Genomic DNA, 24,204 nt, shown 5'->3' with positions numbered 1-24,204 from the left:
TCCGTGGCTAAGTAAAGAAATTAAGGATAGTATTCGACTAAAAACAAGGGCATATAAGGTAGCCAAATCTAGTGGGAGGATAGAGGATTGGGAAAACTTTAAAAGACAGCAAAAAATAACAAAAAGATTGATTAAGAAAGGTAAGATAGATTATGAAAGTAAATTAGCAAAAAATATAAAAACAGATAGTAAGAGTTTTTATAGTTATATAAAAAGAAAAAGGGTGGCTAAAGTAAATGTTGGTCCCTTAGAGGATGAGACCGGGAAATTAATGGTGGGAAATATGGAGATGGCAAAAACACTGAATATTTTGTATCAGTCTTTACAGTAGAAGACACTAAGAATATCCCAACACTGCACAAACAGGGGGCTAAAGGGGGGGAGGAGCTAAACACTATCAAAATCACTAAGGAAGTGGTACTCGGTAAAATAATGGGACTCAAGGCGGATAAATCACCTGGACCTGATGGCTTACATCCTAGGGTCTTGAGGGAAGTGGCGGTAGGGATTGTGGATGCATTGGTAATAATTTTCCAAAACTCCCTGGACTCGGCAAAGGTCCCGGCAGACTGGAAAACTGCTAATGTAACACCCTTATTTAAAAAGGGCAGTAGACAGAAGGCTGGAAACTATAGATCGGTTAGCCTAACATCTGTGGTAGGTAAAATTTTGGAGTCCATTATTAAGGAGACAGTAACAGGACATTTGGAAAATCATAATTTAATAGGACAAAGTCAGCATGGTTTTATGAAGGGGAAGTCATGTTTGACAAATTTGCTGGAGTTCTTTGAGGAAGTAACATATAGGGTGGATAAAGGGGAACCAGTGAACGTAGTGGCCTAGAAATTGGGTTTTGGCTTAGCCAGGGCTTTAGCGCCGGAAATTAGTGCCGGCGCTAAGTCCCCTGCGCGCGCCAAAAATTCAGTGGCGCCGCGCCCAAACGGCTGCCGGCGCTACTGAAGGGTCTTAGCGCCTGGAAAAGGGCGCTAACTGCCGTTTCGCGCCGCAATTCCGGCGCTGCGGCACCCGATGCTGTGCGGCAGGCTGGGGAAGTGCAGGCCTCCTCCTTCCGTTAAGGAGGAGCTGCCTGCACCCGGCCGCGGCCCGCGCAAATCTCCTCAAAAATGAGCCCGGCACCTCGGACAAGTGCCGGGCTTGCATCTGTTCCGGGGGGGGGGTGGGGAGAAGTCCGGGGAGGGAGCTGCGGGCAGGCGGCCGGCGGGAAAGCGGCCGGCCGCCGCGCCTCCTTAAAGCGCCGGCGCAGACTCCGGCAGCACTCGTTTGCCGGAGTCTTAGTTGCGGCTGCCACTGGCGAGGCGGCCGCAACTGAATTTCAGCTTGGGGCCGGGTTACCACGGCAACCGGGACGCTGCGCACACCGATGACGTCATCGGTGCCGGCGCAGCGCTACCGGTCTACCGCCGCGGAAGGGCCCCAGGCAATTTAGGAACCGGCGCCAATTGCAGCGCTAGGCCCTCTAGCGCCGCAAAACCGGTGCTAAGGGCACTGAATTTCTAGGCCAGTGTATTTAGACTTCCAAAAGGCATTTGACAAGGTGCCACACAAAAGATTATTGCTTAAGATAAAAAATCACGGGATTGGGGGTAATATTCTGGCATGGATAGAGGATTGGCTATCTAACAGAAAGCAGAGAGTTGGGATAAATGGTTCATTCTCAGACTGGCAATCAGTAACTAATGGTGTTCCGCAGGGGTCAGTGCTGGGTCCCCAACTCTTTACAATCTATATTAACGATTTGGAGGAGGGGACCGAGTGTAACATATCAAAGTTTGCAGATGATACTAAGATGGGGGGGAAAGTAGTGAGTGAGGAGGACATAAAAAACCTGCAAGGGGACATAGACAGGCTAAGTAAGTGGGCAGAGATTTGGCAAATGGAATACAATACTGGAAAGTGTGAGGTTATGCACTTTGGCAGGAAAAATCGTAGAGCAAGTTATTATCTTAATGGCAAGAAACTGGAAAGTACTGAAGTACAAAGGGATCTGGGGGTCCTGGTGCACGAAACTCAAAAGGTTAGTATGCAGCTGCAGCAAGTGATTAAGAAGGCCAATGGAATGTTGGCTTTCATTGCTAGGGGGATAGAATATAAAAATAGGGAGGTATTGCTACAGTTGTACAAGGTATTGGTGAGACCGCACCTGGAATATTGCGTACAGTTTTGGTGTCCATACTTAAGAAAGGACATACTTGCTCTCGAGTCAGTACAAAGAAGGTTCACTCGGTTAATCCCGGGGATGAGGGGATGGACATATGAGGAGAGGTTGAGTAGATTGGGACTCTACTCATTGGAGTTCAGAAGAATGAGAGGCGATCTTATTGAAACATATAAGATTGTGAAGGGGTTGGATCGGGTGGATGCGGGGAAGATGTTCCCGATGATGGGTGAAACTAGAACTAGGGGGCATAGTCTTAGAATAAGGGGCTGCTCTTTCAAAACTGGGATGAGGAGGAACTACTTCACTCAGAGGGTGGTAGGTCCATGGAATATGCTGCCCCAAAAAGCTGTAGAAGCTACATCATTACATAAATTTAAAACAGAAATAGACAGTTTCCTAGAAGTAAAGGGAATTAAGGGTTACGGGGAGCGGGCAGGAATTTGGACATGAGTCTAGGTTCGGATCGGTCATGGCCCTGTGGGTAGCGGAGCGGGCCCAGGGGCCGTGTAGCCTGATCCTGCTCCTATTTCGTGTGTCTAATTCTGTTAGATTCAGGAGATGGTTCTGTGATAGTAGATTGGCGGTTAGGATCAGATCAGCCATGATCTTATTGAATGGCGGAGCAGGCTCGAGGGGCCGATTGGCCTACTCCTGCTCCTATTTCTTATGTTCTTATGATCTTAAGTGTCAATAGATTGTGATCAGGAACGGATAACCTGGCTGATTTTTCCCTACCCTAGCCCGAGAATAAGGAGGTCAACTGCCATGCCCCTATTTGCACTCCAGCTCAGATGAACCAGCTCAGCACAGACCAGGGATATGATCTAGAATTGCCATGTCTGCATGCCTCAGCACCACATGGCTTAGAGATCAAATTGTGCCTGAAGTGAGGCACATTCTGGGTGCAGCGTGCACTGTATGTGCCTAAAGGGGCTGGCAGCAGGGCCATGGCAAATTGGGCCACCGGCTTCATATGTCGGTTACCGATGAGCTGTGGGCACCAGTCGTGGCCCCAGAGGTAGCTCACTGAACACGGGGGAGGGGTGGTGGGAGGGGGAGTGAGATGCCGTCTGGCGGCCTAAGGTGAGTCTGGGAAGGTGGGGGATGGGAGGCAGTCGGAAGGCGGCAAAACCATGGGGCGGCAGTGACCCGCAGTTTTAATGTGCAACCAGGGGGGGAGCCCTCCTGCTCCTCCTGGCTCCACATTCAGATAAGTAAAAAAATGTCAACTTACCTTTTTGGTGGCAGCCTCCAGTGGTCCCTTTAAAGACTGCTGGTTTGGCTGCTGTGCACCTGAGAGAACTGACTGCAGTATGCATGGCACATGCTGTGGTCAGTCGCAAGCCATTTTGACAAAGGGGCCTGAAACAGGTTGGACTCTTGATTTTAGTAAGCAATGGGCCTAACACCAGTATCCGGTGGGTGCCCTGGATAACTATAGGGTGCCATAACTAATATGCTGTGCGGCAGAATTCCAGTGCAGATTGAGCGTGTGTACACCACACGCCATATTGGGCCTTGTAATGCCTGTTTTCATCTGAGAAACAGGCGCTGCGCTAATGAATTTCTAGGCATACGTGCTTCATTTACTCACTAAGCCTTTGGGGCAGTCTCAGGCATTAGGGTAAATTTAAGCACCACTTTCTGCCACAACACTGAAGCTACTTTAATCAAAGACAAAGATGGCATCCTCTGTGACTGGACCGTGCTGCATTTTTGTTCCTCGTCCTCCTCGACCTCTGCAGTCTGTGACACATTCGACTGCACCATCCTCCTCCAATGTCTCTTCTCCGCTGTGCCGCTCGGTGCAGTTGCCCACGTTTGTATCCACTCTAACCTTTCCAATAATAGCCAGTTTCTTCGTTTCTTCGTGCCCATGCATCATTACCTCTGGAGTCCCCCCAAGGATCTATCCCTGGTCTCTTCTTTTCCTCATCTACATGCTGCCCCTTGGCGGCACCATCCAAAGCGGGTCACTGCAGCCCCATGGATTTCCCGCCTTCCGACTGCCTCCCATCCCCCACCTTCCCAGACTCACCTTAGGCCGCCAGACGGCATCTCACTCCCCCTCCCACCACCCCTCCCCCGTGTTCAGTGTACACTGATGACACCCAGCTTTACCTTTCCACAGCCTCCCTCGACCCTTCCACTGCCTCTATGCTATTAGACTTCTTGTCAAAAGACAGACAGAAATCTCTTGCTTTGGCTAAAAACAGAGTAATCGTTGCTGTACAGCTTTACACCTAAAATAAAAGGTCGGGTGCCTTTTCAGACTACAACAAATCTTCTGTAATGATACTGGTAAAGGCTTCATTGAGCTCCAAACGCAGCTGGTAGAGCACTTTTTTTATGCAAAACTAATTTGTCACAAATAGTGTGTCAGAGGCAAAACAGTCCACATTCATGCACTGTTCCAATTTACATGTTGATTACATGTTCTCCTCTGCCCCCCCCCCCCTCCACCCCCCCCCGGCCACCAATTCAAGCAGGAAATATGTTGGTCTTACGCAGGAGACACGTGTTCACCCATTTTGTCATTGGTTCTGAGGAAGGGCTAATTGAGGCCGTGTATGAACTATTTGGGTGTAATAAAGAAACCCGGTTGCCGGAGCCTTTTGAGCTGTGCTGGTTGTAATCTCATAACTAACAGAAGGAGCTTGTTCACAGTCTGTATGGGCACAAATCAAATGTTTTTGTTGGTTAGATTGCAGATTTTATTTGTATGGTGCCATAGTATTGCTAGTGTCAGCACCCTACCTGCTTCTTTTTCCAATCTTAAAAGACCATTGTATTATTGGAAGGACAAGCTAACACAGTGTAATACTTGACATTTCAATTTTGTCAAGGGAACAATTTATTAGATGCAATGATGTGTTCTGTGCTTGTATCTGGTCTATGCGGTGATTTCAGTTCCAGCTTGCTGAGACACTTAAAGTGGCAAAGGTTTACTCTTTCCTGCAGTATTTTAAGTTGGGGAAGGTGATTATAAATTGTCTTCAAAGAGAAGAAGGGTAAGGCTACTGAATGGAAAACTTTTCCACTTTTAGCTCCCACAGGATTTATAAAGTTCACTCCCAGGCCAAGTATAACATGGTTAGATACAGAGTAAAGTTCTCTCTACTCTGCTTCAATAAACACGCCTCAGGTCCAACTATAGAGGAGCACTGACCCATACATCAATGAATTTATCTATTTTCCAAATCAGCTGTTATTATGACACTCTGATTGAGTGCAATTCCTGCTAAAAAAGAGCAGAGCTGTGTTGTGGAATTGTGTCCACCAGGGACTAGATTGAGAACATCCAAACTCATTTCACTTAGAACCATTACAGCTGTGAAAACAACTTGCACTTATATCTGTAACAAAATGTCCTAGTGGGAGCAGGACGTATGAGAGAAGTTAGAGGAGGTGATCAAAGGCACAAAGAGGCAAGTTTTGAGGAGGCTTCTGAAGGAGGGAACAAGGCGGTTGAGGCAATAGAGGCTTAGGGAGAGAATTCTAGAGTCGGGGTGCATGGTGGCTGATGGCCACACCACTCTTCTTCTTTAATATGGCAGTTGCAAAGCAAATAAAATGTCAATATCTAAGTTGGATATCCAGGCTGAAGCTTCCGGTGTAACAGCGTGGATATCTTGTAGGCTGCCTGTGAATTTCCTCTGAGGGCAGTGCTCAATGATGTGCTCCAGGGTCTGATTAGGAGCTCCATAGTCGCATGATGGGGATGCGATGGAGAAGGTGGCACCATCTACCATGACTGGTTCTGAGGCGGTTGATGGTTGTCCACTGTTTGCGAGGAAGGTTTGATCCTTCAGGTGGGGTCCTCTATAAGGAATCCATTCCGTATGTCACAGTTCTTCCAAGCATTTCGCCACACCACTGATGATGGAGCTGGGCCAGGGTGGGAAGGGGAAATGCAGTAGACTAGAGTTGTACAAGTAAGTGCGGAATATAGAGCTGCGGAGGATCGTAGAGGAAGAATAGAGTGAGGTACGTTGAGGATGAGGATTATAGGTGATAAACTTGTGAGCAGTGGGTGTTAGCAAGGACGGGGTAATGGGTGCTTAGGATAAGATTTGGGGCACAATTGAACATTTCTGTAAGCTAGAGCTGGTCTACAAGAAGAGCTGTGAATAAATTCAGCCTTGAGTTCACGCTGGCATGGGGCATGGATAAGGTTTCAATGGCAGAGGTTGTGAGGTAGGGTGTAGACAATGTGCTGGATCTTAAGGAGGAAGGCAGGTTGGTAGGGGGTGCGGGGGAGGGGGGGCTCTGAGGTGGTCAGGAAACCTGGGAGGCCAAGTTTCCTGCAGGCTCTGCTGACTTTAACGGCACCATCAGATTTGCATGCGAGGCCTCGGTTTCCCACCCGCAGCCAGCCTGATGGAGAGGCTGGCTGCGGGTGGGTAGGCCTGCGGCACTAGGCCGTACAGAGGAGGGAGGGAGGGAGGGATCGTGTAGGGGCTGGTGCCGGCCTTCGGAGGATGGGGGGTGGGGGGGGGGGTGAAGATCAAGGCGGGGAAAGATCATGGTCTCGTGGTACCGTGGGCGGGGGGAGGGAAGATCACTTCGGGGCTGGCCACCAGAGGATCGTGGCCGGCCTCATGCTGATGGGGGATGGGGAAGGAAGGTCGGGGCCAGCCACCGGAGGTTTGTGGCTGGCCTGAGGATGATCAGTGGTTAGAGGGTGGGGGAGGGGGGAGTCCAGGAAGGTGATTGGAGGCCTCATGAAGGGGTCTCCGATCGCAGGGGGTGGGTTAGGTAATGACCTTGGATCCAGGGGTAGGGGTAAAGGCACCTACCTCCTGGATGCAGCAGTCCCCGCCTTGCTGTAACTGCCGGGTGTTACGAAGTGTGTAAAACCTGACCAGCTGCAGTTAAAAACAAAATGGAGGTTAAAGGAGCCACAGCTGACAGAGAGATAGAGTTGGGCATCATTGGTGTGCATATGGAAACTGACCTCATGATTATGAATGGCATTACATCGAGGGCTACATATAGAAAGAAGTCTTCTTGGTTGCCGCCAGTCTCACGTGCTGCCATGTCACAATGTTTGCATTGCCTCCACACGAACATTTCCATTACCTCAGTCGTGACTTTATGACACAATGGCCCCGATATTAATCTGAAGGTGGCATCTGTGCGGGGGTGGGGGGGTGGAATTGCGTGGGGGAAACCCGGAGCAGGTTGGAATCTCCGATCTCAACTCAATTAAGCAATTAATTTTGTTGTCCGGGTTTTGCGTCTCCAAGCTGCACAGCGGACCTGATGCGCACTCACATGACGCGATTTCAGTTGCATTTAAAGGGACAGTGCAGAAATGGAGATTGGAGGTGTTCAGGATAAATGGTGGACATAGAGCAAGGGCAGCACCCAGTATAATGATGCCTCACTGGAAGTCAGGAGGAGGAAGGACATACTATTTCCCAGGAATGAAAGGAAGAACCCTGCTGCTCTTACCAAGGAGATGTGGTTGGGGGTAGCAGAGGAGCTGAGCAGCAGGAGCAGGAGCCCAGGTCATGGATGCAATGTAGAAAATGATTTAATGTCCTAATCAGGTCAGGAAACGTGAGAGCATTTGCTGATTCAACTACATCCTGTGCTTTAAGCCCCCTTTCACCTGTCTTGCTAAGTGTTCTCCATCACATCACTCCTCACACCCACTCAACTTTCAGCAATGTCTGGCCTTCACTTTCTATGCACTTCATCACCTCCCTATTTATCCATCCACCATTGACACTCACCCCAATCCTGATGAAATGTGATGCATGTGTCTCATAGCCACCTTCACTGAATGCACTGCATCCATCGGGTGAAGACCACACTTTCAGTCACTCACAGGTCTGTTTTTCACTCCTTGTAGGAGAAGAGAGCGCAAAATGTAAAGGAGAGGGACATAGAAACATAGAAACATAGAAGATAGGAGCAGGAGTAGGCCATTCGGCCCTTCGAGCCTGCTCCGCCATTCAATGAGATCATGGCTGATCATCCAAACCCTAGCACCCGGTCCCTACACCGACAGCCATCCCACCCAAGCCCTATCCCCGTAACCCCACGTATTTAATCCCCCCTAACACTAAGGGTCAATTTTTATCATGGCCAATCAACCTAACCCGCACATCTTTGGACTGTGGGAGGAAACCGGAGCACCTGGAGAAAACCCACACAAACACGGGGAGAATGTGCAAACTCCACACAGACAGTCACCCGAGGCCGGATTTGAACCCGGGTCCCTGGCGCTGTGAGGCAACAGTGCTAACCACTATGCCATGGACAGGACTGGAGGTGGGCCAACACAAATAGTACAGCTCACAGATGCAGAGAAGGATGCCCTGGAGATAAGTGGCACATCTGCGTCCCTCTCAGTCGGAGATGGCAAGACAGGGAGCTCGCAGATAGCTGGTGACAGAGTTACAGATATCTCTGACACACATATGCTGACTTAGTCTTCTCATAGTTCAGTCATTGATGAAATTGAGTATGGTAATTGTAAAGATTGTGACTGCCATGACTAAATCATATCCCTTTCTTTTGTCCTCCAGGACCTTCACGCGCACAGCAAGTGTCGCAAGACATCCATGAGGAAAATTCCTCAGAGGACCCCATTCCTTCTGAGGGTGCACCATCACAGGGCCTACAGCCATGCACCAACAGAGGTACTCACACTTCGGGTCCACTTAGAGAGTTAGTTGGATTTTCACCTGATGATTCACACCTTACAAGTGCACACGGCCAGACACTGGTGGCAGGGACAGCTGTAGAGAGTCTGCGTTTGGGGGGGGGGGGGGCGCAATCCTCTCCAATCTCTACTCAACTGGGCATAAATGCTGAACCCCGAGGGCTATCATTGAGAAGGAGAATGCTAGAGGTGCATCAGCAACTTTGCCAGGTACTGACAGACATTCCATGCACACTCTCCACAATAGCGGAAAGGATGGAGGAGTCCAACTCAATCGCTAGTGGATTGGTGACGCAAGGAATTGCGAGAATGTCTGCCATGGAGAGCGAGTCCGCCTCCATGTAGCTTCAAACAAGGCTCTCAAATGAGTCCATGCAGGCCATGACCACGGCCATGCAGACTTTGGATGCCAACATGTCTGCCGCCTTAAACAGCATGACAGATACCTTATCCGTGGCCTTGCAACATGTCACTGATCTTTAGCAGAGTGGTAGGAGTGATGTGGCGCTGGCCCAGGATAGGGATGATGGTGAAAATTAATATGGAAGCGAGAACTCTACTCAAAGCGCTCCCACTTCTCACCCACTGCTCCCCAGCAGCACCCCCCCCCCACCCCCGCTCCCCCAGCCAGTACCCGACATGTTGCCTCGTCTCTCAATGGCCGAGTATGCCCCTCGTGTGCAGGTGGACAGCCCCTCAGGGGCTTCAAAACCCAAAGGTTGTAGGCCAAAAGCACTTCAGCAGTCAGGGCAGGGATCTGAGCAGCCTGCCTCTACCTCTGCTGAATCCACAGGGGATGCACCATGTGGCAGCGGTAGGAAGCGCAAGTTGAAGAAATGGTAATTCACCTAGGGTATGCACTGGCTGTTTGATAACATGTTATGTTGTTAAGTTTCTTTTTTTCTAATGCCACATAACATTTACTGATTTGGACCACTTCCACTTCTTGCCCATTATTGCATCCCGAGGGCCAACTTGCCCTTTCACTTGTTTCATGATGAATGTCAATACATGCCGGGACCCATTGGGCAGATGTGCAATGGGTGGATGAGTGATTGAAGGATTGCTTAGTGCAAAGAGAGGGGGCTCTGGTGCTGGGTGTGGGGCGAGCCGTGGGATATAATTTGTTATGTTTCACACTAGATAAACCCTTGCGACATTAGGGCATCCATGGCATCCCTGGCAACAATGTAAGTGGCTGGTTTGGCGATGGCTGCCCCATCTTTATCCTTCTGTTCCTCCTCCTCTATGTTCTCCTCATTCGAAGATGAGTGATGAGCCCTTTTGCCTTCCTCCACCTGCAAACCTCTCTCCTGTGCATGAGCTGCTCCCACCACAGCACATCATCGCTGCCGTGGATGGTGCTGGTCTTCCTCTTCTGATGCGCTGTCAAACATATCCAAGGCACCTCCCATCCTGATCTTGTCAATTTGAAATGCTCCAAGGTTGAAAAAAGCTTTATCCACACAAGCACTCTCTGCCAAACATTTGCCAGAGGGAACTGAGGCAGCAGCTGCATTAAATGAAGTTTTATTCGGATGAGGCAAGTTTAAATACACACCTGAACTGATGCTCAAATATGCCTGTTTCCCTTGTCAGTTTCCCGAATCCCGGGAAACCCGCTCTGCTCAAGTAAAATTTGGAGCCAAGTTAAAAACAATTTAAAAATACCTCATTAACGGTAATTGCACCAATAAGTACCTGCCCGCATCCAATTAGGAAATCCCCGACTTCGGCAAGTAGGTTTCTCGCCACCATCCAAACGCGCCTCCGTTAAACCTGGAAGTGGCCGCATTGGAGCCAGGTTGTGCTTCCACTCTAAAAATCAATTCTTACCCCCCACCCACTTCTAACCCACCTGTTGCTGGGGGTTAAAATTCCCCCAGTGGGTAGATTTAACTTGCACTGTGGGCAGTAAAATTTGCATTACGGATCGGACGCCTGTTATACACCCCGCCAACTCTCTCTCTAAGCTGTGTGGGCAAGCAGCTCTCTGCCGGTCACACACAGCCCGGGACCGGCTTTCTCAATGTTAAATTTTGCACATGCGCGAAACTATGAATGGGCTGCGCAGCCCCTTAAAGGGGCCACGCACCCAAAAATAAAATTAAGGAGAACATTGCACCCCGCCTGATTTTCCATTCCATTGACTCCATTGGAAAGGCGGGGTGTATAACGGGTGGCCGAACTGTAACACCAATTTTACCGCCTGGCGGTGAAAGTTAAAATCTACCTTGATGTCACAAGGTCATTACTTCCTGCAGGCCAAAGTGTCACAGTCATCCTACATATGCACATAGTGTTGGGCCCCATAGTGCGACTAATTGACAGGAAGACTGGCTACACAGTATAAAACTAAATGTGGGAGAGTGACTCCGTTTAGCTCACTCTCCTGATACCTGGCTGCAACGTAAAAGTAACTTAAAGCCTTGTGTTTAATCTCAAGAACTGATGTGCATAGTAACAATTAAATATGTCTGAAGTCTCCAGTTCAACACTTGTTGCTTGGTTCAAATCATTTAATTCAACTTGTTATTCTAGTGAATGGTTTTTGTCTCACTTTGTGAATATTTACCTACTTCAATCAAACTTGTAACCTGTTTTAAGATCTCCTTGCTGGAGCAATGTCTCATTGACAGAATGCACCATTTGTCTGTGGGTTATTAGAGATTGCCAATCTCTTATCACTCCTGTTCCTCTGTTCCCAAAGCTGTGCCTTTCACATAGGCACTTTCCACTGCTGACACAGATAGCAATTGCCCTGCTGCTTTATATGGAGCTAAGAAGTGTGAACAGATGTTGCTTGTAATCACTAAACATTGCCTGTTGTTTTTCTAGTATTCACAGGCTGTTGTAAGTGGCATATGTCACAAAGCATGCATTATCTTCCTCAGTCTTTGTCAAAATGCTTCTACAGGTATACTCCATGTGACAGCCTATTTGTTCACCTTCAGCATCAGTGCTTTTGAGCAATTAAATTCCTAAGTGCTGTATTTAGAACAGAATATGGTGCAGAGCCAGAGATATCAGGGAGGAACCTAGTTTGATCTCTGTTCTGTGCTCAGTTAGTTGATCTCAGACCTTATGCAGACAAAACTGTTCTAGGGCTATGCACATTTTCCAAATGTTACTTGATATTTTTGTCAACAGCCTGAGCATATTTTCCAAAGTGCCTATATATGTTGTGAAAACAGCTCTTCATATTTTATAAATAGGTATGACTGGAAGGTCCTCTTTCCTCTGTGCACTGCTTATAAAACATCTGCTATTACAGAATCTCATTACTGGATCAGTTTTTATTAAACTTTAACTTGCCTTATCTGAAGAGTGTGACTGACCTGCTGCAATTCAGAAAGGCAGCAGAATGTGACCATAAAACAGTTAGAGAGCTATTGAAGAGAATATACCAGAGTTACAAAAGGAATTTGTTTAATTAATGCATATAAATTGATAAAGAGAACTAACATATGCTGTTTGTCATAATTAATTCAGAAAAACATTTGTTTTAGGCCAGGAACAGCAGATAGCAGGACAAAGTATCTATAATTGTACTGGTCAACTTGAATTAAGAGTTCTGTAGCTGCAGAATGTGTATCCTTGAAATACATTGAACCAGTTGTACTTGTATTGTAAAGAATAGCAAATACATAGGAGTTTGTTTTAAGCTAGTGACACATCTTAAGTTTCAAATGCTGTTTATAAACTACTTGAGCTTCATTGTCATGGTTTGACATTATTTGAACATTATTTCTTTATAGTCATGCCAGTTAACCTTGTAGTTAAGAGACCTTGCCATGGTGGCATTTAAAATGAACTTTTCTCATAGAGGTCTTAAAGAATTCTTTTACGTTAATAATTATATTCATAATTGTAAGTGATTTGCTATTACTGTCTTCAGATTTTTGTTTCTCAGCTTCTCTCCTAGGTTTTACAGACACAAGCTATTCAGTTGGTTTCCTTAAGAGATTATGTCCAGATGACAGCTTGGAGTGTAATGCTTCTCTTTGTCATTGTGATCGAAGTGTGTTTTTTATAAAGTTGGCTCTCTGGTTATATTTGGACTGTTGCCTTGCCCTTGCTCATTTATATACATGTTTTCTTTCAGTTTCAGTACGGCTCTGTGGTTGCCCTCTTGTACCCTGCCCAAGTGATTATTCTTCATGTGGGAGCCTTGGCAGTGAATGTTGGCAGGATTCTCAAGTGGGGGGAGGGGAGCGTCACAACCAAATGCAATCTTATCCTCATTCAACATCCAGACATTGCATTTTCCACTTTGGTCACTGGATAGCAATTGCGAGTAGCTGGTATTAGAATCATAGAATGGTTACAGCATGGCCCGTCGAGCCCGTGCTGACTCTCTACAAGAGCACTTCAGCTAGTCCCACTCCCCCGCCCTTACCCCGTGGCCCTGCAAATTGTTTTTCCTTCAGTTACTTATCCAATTCCTTTTTGAAAGCCACGATTGAGTCTGCCTCCACCACCCTTTCAGGCAGTGCATTCCAGATCCTAACCACTTGCTGACTAAAAAAGTTTTTCCTCATCTTGCCTTTGTTTCTTCTGCCAATCACCTTAAATCTGTGTCCTCTGGTTCTCGACCCTTCTGCCAATGGGAACAGTTTCTCTCTATCTACTCTGTCTAGACCCCTCATGATTTTGAACTGAGGCCAATTTCAACACCCTTACTGCCTCTCTAATGATCAGCTAATGAAGCACAGACCAGGAGGTATTGAATCTGGGAGCATTTTGATTCTATGGCTCAGTATCACACTGTTTTTAATATGTGAGTTATCAGCAGAGCTCACTTTAATGTCCTTTATGCAGAGGAGAGGAGGGGTCACATTCATGTGATAGAACCACTCTTTGTAATTCCCCTTAGACTTTATACATAAACGTGCAAGAAGGTAAAGACCAAGGAAGACAAACATTTAGGTTTTCACGCATATGATCTACTTTTCCAGCTTGTACCAGTTCTACATCCAGTAAGGTATTTCTGTCTCAGGAAGCATTGAATCAAATGTTGGAGATGTAGTTGCTACTCCAGATGGTAGGAGGAGGTTGAAAATGTTTTCAGTACTGATCTTCTGCCCATATGTTACATTCATATTCTCCATCATTACACTTGAACACAATTAAACTTGCATGCATTTTCAGTGCTTTCATACTGTTGTGCTAAAGCGCACTCATGTTTTTGGGAATTCTCAAGAGTGTTCTGTAAGTGTTATGAAATCCCACAAAGAATTTCTATGTTGTGGTTGCCTGCAGAGATGATGATTTTGGTAAAATTACACTGTTCCTTCTATCTGTACTAATACCTCCCACAGTGTTGTATCTTGAAATCTAACGTCTATGCTGATGGCAGTAGCCCGGAGGTGGTATCTGGTTGCTTAGTAGTTTTGGGGATGTTGGTGTTAGGTGGAGAGGAGTGGTGGTTGGTTGCAGCATGGTATTGGGATTGTCTGCAAAGGAATGGGTTGATGATGGTGTATTTTGAATATGGTCGAATGGGTTTAGGCGGTGATGTTGGTGGTTCTGGGCGTGTTAAAGTTAAATGGGGGAGTGATGGAATGGGTTAGTGGGTATGGTGATGGTGATGGAGGCGCTGGGTTAGATAGAGCAAAGAGAATGGTGGTAATGAGGATGTTGGGTTTGTTTGGAATGGTACAGTTTGTTGGTGTGATGTTGTAGTTGGATGAGGAATATTAGTGTATGTTCTATTGCTAGCAACCCAGATTACAGCACTGAAACTCTTTACTGGCAATGTGTGATGAATAGATTCAGCTGGTATCATTCAGAAATTGTGCCAATGTAGATTTTGTTATGTTCCTTAACTGGCAGGAGCTAATGTCTGAAAATCCTGTTTTTTAAGTGTTTGTACAGCATGTGCATGTTGTAGGTTTCAGTCTCCCCAAGAAAAATACAATGTACTGAAGGAAATTACAGTGTTACAATATTATGATTATTATGATAATTTGGAGTAAGTCTGGTTATGGTTTATGTACTAGTGTAGGAACTGGGGTTCCTAGCCGAAGAATTGAGATCGACTCAGAAAATCAAAAACAATAACATTTAATGAACAAACGAAGCTGTACAGAAAACTGTAGGATACAATTCAAATAGGTCTGGTCTGCTTGAAAGCCTCTCTGGAAACTGCTAGCAGGTTCCGAGCTCAACTGCTAGCAGGTACCGAGCTCAACTGCTAGAAGGTTCTGAGCTCTACTGCTAGAAGGTTCCGAGCTCTGACGTCATCACGTCATCACGTTCTTCCCGCCGTCGAGAGATCACGTGACGGACGGCATGACGTCATCACGCGGAGTACAGGAAAGAAGCCCTAGTACAGTTAACAGATACATTAAAGGTGCAGCCTCCAGCTGTACTACATTGCTGTAAAAGGAATTATATACAATTGTCCGTAATCCTCTGGTGGTTCCGCCACATGCGCCCCCCCAGAATTGCTTTTAACAGAGAAGGTAAGGCGAGAAGGGGGTCTGACGAGTCTATCCGACCGACTGCGATACCCCAGCAGCTGGAACAGAGCGCTAGAAGACGAACTGGCCATTGCCTGTGGTTGGGATGACGCCGCAGGCGGAGGAGAAGAAGAGGCCAGCTGTGGTCGACCTGGTGAGGCGGGCACTGGCGACTCGGCGGATGACTGTGGCTGTACTGGACCGGCAGTCAATGGTGGACGAGCACGACGAGGCGGCTGAGCGGTGACGACTGGTTCACTCAAATCCAGATGCGCTGGTTTCAACCGGTCGATGGAGATGTGGTCAGGCTTACCACCGACGTCAACTGTGAAGGACTTGTCACCTGACGAGATGACGCGGGACGGACCTGTGTAAGGCGGTTTGAGCGGGTTTTTGCGAGCATCCTGCCGAATGAACACGTATTCTGCGCTCTTATGATCCACCGGGACATGGGAGCGCTGCAGGTCATGATGCGACGTAGGCACTGGGATGAAATTCCTAGCCGCTTCCTGGTGGCTGACGAGCTGCTGAGCTGGGGACCAGGGTTCCGTGTGAGGAGGAAGAAAATCGCCAGGCACTCTGAGTGGTTGGCCATAAACCAGCTCTGCTGAAGAAGAATGCAGGTCGTCCTTAGGCGCCGTGCGAAAACCTAGCAGCACCCAAGGGAGCCTGTCCACCCAACTAGGCCCACGGAGACTAGCACGCAGTGCGGCTTTAAGGGACCTGTGGAATCTTTCACACAGACCATTCGCCTGTGGATGGTAGGTGGTGGTACGATGAAGCTTGGTGCCCAAACCTTGAGCTACGGCGTTCCAAAGCTCAGAGGTAAATTGAGGCCCCCGGTCGGAGGAGATGTCAGCCGGTACCCCGAACCGAGCCACCCACGATGAGATGAAGGCTCTGGAGACGTCTGCCGCTGTGGTGGCAACCAAAGGAATTGCCTCTGGCCACCTGGTGGTGCGGTCTACCACGGTGAGGAGGTGAGTGTACCCATGAGAGGAAGGGAGAGGACCAACCAGGTCCATGTGCACATGGTCGAATCAACGCTCCGGAACCGGAAAAGTGGCGACTGGGGCCTTAACATGGTGTTGTATCTTGGACTTCTGGCAACTCACGCAGGTATTGGTCCAGTCACGGACGTCGAGATGCATGCCCTTCCAGATGAATTTCTTTGCCATGAGTCGTTGTGACGCTCTCATGCCAGGGTGTGACAACCCGTGGATAGTGTTGAAAATTCTCCTGCGCCATTCGACTGGAACGATTGGACGTGGGACGCCCATCGAGATGTCACACAGGAGTGTGGTCCCTGCGGCCTGGAAACTGACATCAGTAACTTGTAAGCTGGAAGGTGCGGTCCGGTATGCCTGCACTTCAGGGTCTGCCTTCTGTTCTTTTGCCAAACCAACATAGTCGACTCCCAGGTGTACTGCGTGGAGCTGGGCGCGGGAGAGACAATCCGCCACCAGGTTGTCTTTGCCCGAGACATGTTGTATGTCGGTTGTAAATTCAGATATGTACGTAAGATGACGTTGTTGCCGTGCCGACCATGGTTCCGCTGTCTTGGCCATCGCAAAAGTAAGTGGCTTGTGGTCTACAAAAGCCATGAATGGGCGTCCTTCCAGTAGGAAGCGAAAATGGCGGATGGCCAGGAACAATGCCAACAACTCCCTATCAAAAGTACTATACTTGCGTTCGTTCTTCCGCAATTGGCGGCTGAAGAAAGCCAGTGGTTGGCATGTGCCGTCGACCCACTGCTCCTGTACTGCCCCGATGGCATAATCAGATGCGTCAGTGGTAAGGGCAATGGTTGCGCCCGGAAGGGGATGTGCCAACATGGTCACAGCAGCCAAAGCGTTCTTAGTGTCGAGGAAAGCCTGGTCCATCTGGGGTGTCCAATCGATCGGGTCTTTGCCCGATTTACCTCTGAGGGCCTCGTACAAAGGTTGCATCAACAATGCCGCCTTGGGGACGAACCGATGATAAAAATTGACCATTCCCAGAAATTCCTGGAGGGCCCTGACGGTCTGAGGAAGAGGGAACGAGGTGACTGCTTGCACCTTCGTGGCCAGCGGGACGGCGCCTTCTGAGGTGATTCTATGTCCCAGGAAATCAATGCTGTGCAACCCAAACTGGCACTTGGCCGGGTTGATAATAAGGCCATGTTGGCTGAGACGAGAAAAAAGGGTACGCAAGTGCGTAATGTGTTCTTTCGTGCTGTTACTGGCAATAAGGATGTCATCTAGGGAGACGAAGATGAACGGCAGATCGCGCAACACGGAATCCATGAGACGTTGGAAGGCTTGTGCTGCATTCTTCAGCCCAAACGGCATATGAAGGAACTCAAAGAGCCCAAAAGGTGTGATGACGGCAGTTTTGGGGACATCCTGAGGATGCATGGGCACTTGATGATAGCCTCAGACGAGGTCTACTTTGGAAAAGATGGAATTCCCTGCCAGATGGGCCGAAAAATCCTGAATGTGAGGAATTGGGTACCGATCCGGTGTGGTAGCCTCATTCAGGCATCTGTAGTCGCCGCATGGTCGCCATCCGCCGCCTGGCTTAGGAACAATGTGTAATGGCGAGGACCAAGGTCTATTCGAACGTCGAATAATACCCAGGCGTTCCATTATATGGAACTTCGCCTTGGCGGCCGCGAGTTTACCGGGTTCCAGCCTTCGAGCTCTCGCATAAACGGGGGATCTTGTCGTGGTAATGTGGTGCGCCACACCGTGCCTCGCGACTGAAGAAGAAAATGTGGGCCTGGTGAGCTCAGGGAACTCACTGAGAAGACGAGAGAACTCATTTGGAGATGGGACTGCACAGGCAACTGACCAAGACATCGCGGTGCTTCAGTGGCAGGGGACCGAGTGAAAAGTGGAGGCACTGATTAGCCAGCAGTGTCGGACGTCGACGAGAAACCCGTTTGCGCAGAAGAAATCTGCACCCAGGATGGCCTGTAAGACTTTCGCCGTGATGAACTCCCAAACAAAACATTGGCCGCCAAAACTCAACTGGACCCTACGCTTTCCGAACGTGCGAATGGCCGCACCATTGGCTGCCTCGAGGGGGGGACCTTGACTGCCGGATTGAAGATCTAGCTTCAACGCTGGTAGGATACTGCACTGGGAGCCAGTATCACAGGGAGTATGTAATGTATAGGAGTTTCCCTGCGGACCCGACGGCCATCGCAACTCTGGCGCGTCCCTTAGGTCTTATTGATCTTCTCAGAAACCGATGGTTTGAGGTAGGTTTTCTTTTGGTGAGAAACTGCAGGGCGGACAGCAATTTCTGGCCTTCGCGCCGAAACGAGCGTGGTATGCACACCAGCCTGCAGGAGGAGGAGTCGGGTTCACTCTTGTGGGGGATGGGCGCCTCATGGCTGCACAAGATTGTTGTGAGACGGTGAATATTTTATCCGCTTCCGCGGCGAGTTCAGCACAATCCATGATCGCGGAATTGGCCAAGGCCATCTGTACTGGCTCTGGTAGTTGACAGAGAAACAGCTCGCGGAACAGAAAACATTGCGATTCCGAGCCCAAAAGCATGAGCATTTGGCTCATGAGCTCTGAGGGTTTTGAGTCCCCGAGGCCGGGCATGGAGATAAGTCTGCGAGCGCGCTCCGACTTGGACAGACTGAAAATCTGCAGTAAACGTGCTTTTAAAGCTTCGTACTTGCCATCGTTCGGTGGACTCTCGAGGAGGCTGACGACCCGCGAGGCCATGACGCTGTCGAGGGCGGAGACCACGTAGTAATAACGGGTTGAATCCGCTGCTATTCCCCGGATTGCAAATTGGGCTTCCGCCTGGAAAAACCACGCGGCCGGTTGTTGCTCCCAAAATTGCGGCAGTTTGAGGGTGACGGCGTTCGTGTCCATGATGTAACTTCAACGAAAATTGTTCGAAGAAATCGGGGTCACCAATGTAGGAACTGGGGTTCCTAGCCAAAGAATTGAGATCGACTCAGAAAATCAAAAACAATAAAATTTAATGAACAAACGAAGCTGTACAGAAAACTGTAGGATACAATGCAAATAGGTCTGGTCTGCTTGAAAGCCTCTCTGGAAACTGCTAGAAGGTTCCGAGCTCAACTGCTAGCAGGTTCCGAGCTCAACTGCTAGAAGGTTCCGAGCTCTACTGCTAGAAGGTTCCGAGCTCTGACGTCATGACGTCATCACGTTCTTCCCGCTGTTGAGAGATCACGTGATGGACGGCATGACGTCATCACGCGGAGTACAGGAAAGATGCCCTAGTACAGTTAACAGATACATTAAAGGTACAGCCCCCAGCTGTACTACACTGCGGTAAAAGGAATTATATACAATTGTCCGTAATCCTCTGGTGGTTCCGCCACACTAGGCCCCATGGGGTATTGGAACTGAACCTGTTACCATTTAACTTCTTTTCAACTTTTCAGAACATTTCTTATTATATGATGTCTTCCAAGGTGATACAGAAATGCTAAAATAATTACTTAAGATAAAATATAGAAACTGGAACAATTTTATGTTACTCTCAGAAAAAAGGAAACTTTAGGATATTTAGGGTCTACTGCAAAAAACTTGCTGGTAAATTTCACACCTTTTGAAAATATTAAATCTCTGCTCCCACTCCTTTACCAATTCATAAGCGTGTGTTCAAGTTGATTGAATTGGCTAGACAGTATAAAAAAATTGGTTTGAGAATAGAAAAGGTGCCATACAAATACTGTAATGTGCAACTGCCAATTACTTCTTTTACAATATCAAGAAAATACTTGGAACATTCTGAAGCGACTGGGTCTTGTTAAAGGGCAATTTTGTGTATTACAGTTTTTATAGCTTCAAAATTGGCCTATGTAGGTCAACAAAGGAGAATTCAACAGCTGACATACCAGAAAATCTCAAGGTACAGTACTATTTAGACACCTCCTTAGCACTGGAGAATTAGAAGATATTGACCTTCAAATCAGCTTTAAGTCTGAGTTGATAAAAGAGATAAGGTGGACCAATCTGTCAGCTTCTCACACTCATCTTCACTGATGGACTGACACTAAGTCATTTAAGCTTTGACTACAGTTGGGTCAAACAGAAAATATGATACATTACTTATTTCCGTGCAGCAGCAAATGGTGAAAGACCTAGCTATAAAGAATTAAACTGCCTTGAATGAAGTAACTATTATTGATTGTAACACTGCAGATGTGAATATTGTCACTGGAGCAAGCTACATTCATTCAGCTTTGGGTACTTACTGGCTTACCAAAAATGACAAGTCAAGGTTGTTACAGAATAACAAAGGAAAAGCAACATATTTCTGTTTTCTTTTCAATCAGTATAGATTTATAGATGGCGGAGAGTAAATTAAAAGGTTGTGTGCTAGTTGAAAAGTTGAGATGGAATCCCAGCAATGCAGCAGAACTCGAGCACCATGGAAGGGAAAAGTCAGTGTAAGTATAAAACAGCATTTATACTTACATTTGGGGAACGGTAGCATAGTGGCACTGGGCTAGTAATCCAGAGGCCTGGACTATTGAGTTCAAATCCCACAACGGCAGTTGGGGAATTCAAATTCAGTTAATTAAATAAATCTGGAATAAAAAGCTATTATCAGTAATGGTAACCATGAAACTATCAGATTATCGTAAAAACCCAACTGGTTCACTGATGTCCTTTAGGGAAGGAAATCTGCCGTCCTTACCTGGTCTGGCCTATAAGTGACTCCAGACCCACAGCAATGTGGTTGACTCTTAACTGCCCTCTGAAATGGCTCAGCAAGCCACTCAGTTGTAACAAACCGCTACGAAACACAATAATAAGAATGAAACCGGATGGACCACCCAGCATCGACCTCGGTACCGGCTACGGACACGACAATGGCACACCCAGCCCAGTCGACCCTGCAAAGTCCTTCTCACCAACATCTGGGGACCTGTGCCAAAATTGGGAGAGGTGTCCCACAGACTAGTCAAGCAACAGCCTGACATATTCATACTCACAGAATCAGACCTTTCAGCCAATGTCCCAAACTCCTCCATCACCGGCAGGACAGACCCACCAGGCGTGGCGATACAGTCGGGAAGGAGTGGCCCTGGGAGTCCTCAACATTGACTCCGGACCCCATGAAGTCTCATGGCTTCAGGTCAAGCATGGGTAAGGAAACCTCCTGCTGATTACCACCTACCGCCCTCCCTCAGCTGATGAATCAGTACTCCTCCACGTTGAACACCACTTGGAAGAAGCACTGAGAGTAGCAAGGGCACAGAATGTACTCTGGGTGGGGACCTCAATGTCCATCACCAGGAGTGGCTCGGTAGCACCACTACTGACCGAGCTGGCTGAGTCCTAAAGGACATAGCTGCCAGTCTGGGCCTGCGACAGGGGTGAGAGAACCAACATGAGGGAAAAACCTACTTGACCTCGTCCTCACCAATCTACCTGTCACAGATGCATCTGTCCATGACAGCATTGGTAGCAGTGACCACCGCACAGTCATTGTGGAGACGAAGTCCCATCTTCACACTGAGGACACCCTCCATCGTGTTGTGTGGCACTACCACCATGCTAAATGGGATCGATTCAGAACTGATCTAGCAGCTCAAAACTGAGGTGCTGTGGGCCACCAGCAGCAGCAGAATTTTATTCCACCACAATCTGTAACCTCATGGCCCAGCTTATCCCTCACTCTACCATTACCATCAAGCCAGGGGAGCAACCCTGGTTCAATAAGGAGTGTAGAAGAACATGCCAGGAGTATCACCAGGCGTACCTAAAAATGAGGTGCCAACGTGAGGAAGCTGCAACACAGGACTACATGCATGCTAAAAAGTGGAAACAGCATGCTAGAGACAGGGCTAAGCAATCCCACAATCAACAGATCAGATCAAAGCTCTGCAGTCCTGTCACATCCAGTCATGAATGGTGGTGGACCATTAAACAACTAACGGGAGGAGGCGGCTCCATGAATATCCCCATCCTCAATGATGATGGAACCCAACATGTGAGTGCAAAAGACAAGGCTGAAGCGTTTGCAATCATCTTCAGCCAGAAGTGCTGAGTGGTTGATCCATATCGGCCTACAACTGAGGTCCCCACCATCACAGAAGCCAGTCTTCAGCCAATTTGATTCACTTCACATGATATCAAGAAACGGCTGAGCGCACTGAATACAGCAAAGGCTATGGGCCCCGACAACATCCCAGCTATCGTGCTGAAGACTTGTGCTCCAGAACTAGGCGTGCCTCTAGCCAAGCTGTTCCAGTACAGCTATGACACTGGCATCTATCCGACAATGTGGAAAACAGCCCAGGTATGTCCTGTCCACAAAAAGCAGGACAAATCCAATCCGGCCAATTACCGCACCTTGGCCTAGAAATTCATTATAGCCACTTTTGGGGCGGTAAAGTCGGGCGGCCGCTAAAGTTTGCGCCCGGCGCAAATTCGAGGCCACTTCGCCGATATTCATTAGCTTCGCCCTAAGAGTTTGCTCGAGCGCTAAAACTGGCGATGCACGGCTCTCTTTAGGCGCTAAGCCGGCGGCCCGGGCGCTAACACCGGAAGGTGGGCGCAGGGCAGGTGCGGCGAGCTGCTAATTGACGGCAGACACTCTGGCTCCGGTGAGCTCTTAAAGGGGGAGGGTGGATTTGTTTTTTTGAAAGGCCGAGACTGCTGTATTTGTGTTGTTGGGGAGGGCTTCTCTCCATCAGTTTGTTATGTGGTACCGGCACACCACCACCACCACCACCTCCACCTCCACCACCTCCTCCTCCTCCTCCATCATCACCATCTTTGTCTCTCACAAAGTGTTGCAAAACGGCTGCCTTTTCTACTGCAGGAGTGCCCTTTAATTTGCGCTCCCCGCGGCCCGCCTCGGCTGTGTACCGTTCCACTTCACAGTCGTTCGGGCCGCCAGGCGCACAATGGGGCGGCGCGAGTGAAGTTCCGGTTCCGGGCGCACAAGGGACGTTGCATGATGAAATGACGTCATGATCTGCGCGCGCAGCTGAGCGCGCGCAAAGACTTTGCGCCGGCGCTAAATGTCTACTGAAGTTGGGGCGAGGCGCAGATCGCGCTGCGCCCGGGCGCTAAGCGACTAGCGCTCGAGATCTGCTCCTCCTAAGGCGTTAATGGCTGGCGCAGCCAACTGAATTTCTAGGCCCATGAGTCTACTCTCAATCATCAGCAAAGTGATGGAAGGTGTCATCAACAGTGCAACAAGCGGCACTTACTCACCAATAACCTGCTCACTGATGCCCAGTTTGGATCCGCCAAGACACTCGGGTCCCGACCTCATTACAGCCTTGGTCCAAACATGGACAAAAGAGCTGAATTCCAGAGGCGAGGTGAGAGTGACTGCCCTTGACATCAAGTCAGCAGTTGACCGAGTCTGGCATCAAGGAGCCCTATTAAAATTCAAGTCAATGGGAATCAGGGGGAAAATTCTCCACTGGCTGGAGTCATACCTAGCACAAAGCAAGATGGTTATGGCGGTTGAAGGTCAATCATCACAGCCCCAGGACATCATTGCAGGAGTTCCTCAGGGCAGTGTCCTGGGCCCAACCATCTTCAGCTGCTTCATCAATGACCTTCCCTCCAACATAAGGTCAGAAATGGGAATGTTTGCTAATGACTGCACAGTGTTCAGTCCCATTCATAACTCCTCAGATAATGAAGCAGTCCATGCCCGCATGCAACAAGACCTGGACGACGTTCAGGCTTGGGCTGATAAGTGGCAGGTAACATTCGTGCTACAGAAGTGCCAGGCAATGACTATCTCCAACAAGCGAGAGTCCCCTTGACATTCAATGGCATTACCATCACCGAATCCCCAACTGAGTGCGAGTCATCAAAGAGTGCTGTGAGTTTGGGTAAGTGTGAGAGTTCTTTAATTGTTATTTCTCTTTAAATCAT

General features: G+C 48.3%; 1 long non-coding RNA gene across 2 annotated transcripts in view; it reads right to left on the bottom strand.

Annotated features, from left to right (window-relative positions):
• The window catches only part of LOC147121486 (uncharacterized), a 99,229-nt gene that overhangs the window by 15,366 nt on the left and 59,659 nt on the right, over window positions 1–24,204 (bottom strand). The gene's annotated exons all lie outside the window — the stretch shown is intronic.

Source organism: Somniosus microcephalus, chromosome 3 (genome assembly GCF_052327205.1).
Source record: "Somniosus microcephalus isolate GS21.2 chromosome 3, FLI_Smic_1.0, whole genome shotgun sequence".
Taxonomy (NCBI): Eukaryota; Metazoa; Chordata; class Chondrichthyes; order Squaliformes; family Somniosidae; genus Somniosus; species Somniosus microcephalus.
The sequence above is the reverse complement of the archived record's forward strand: the minus strand, read 5'-3'. Positions and strand labels throughout refer to the sequence as shown.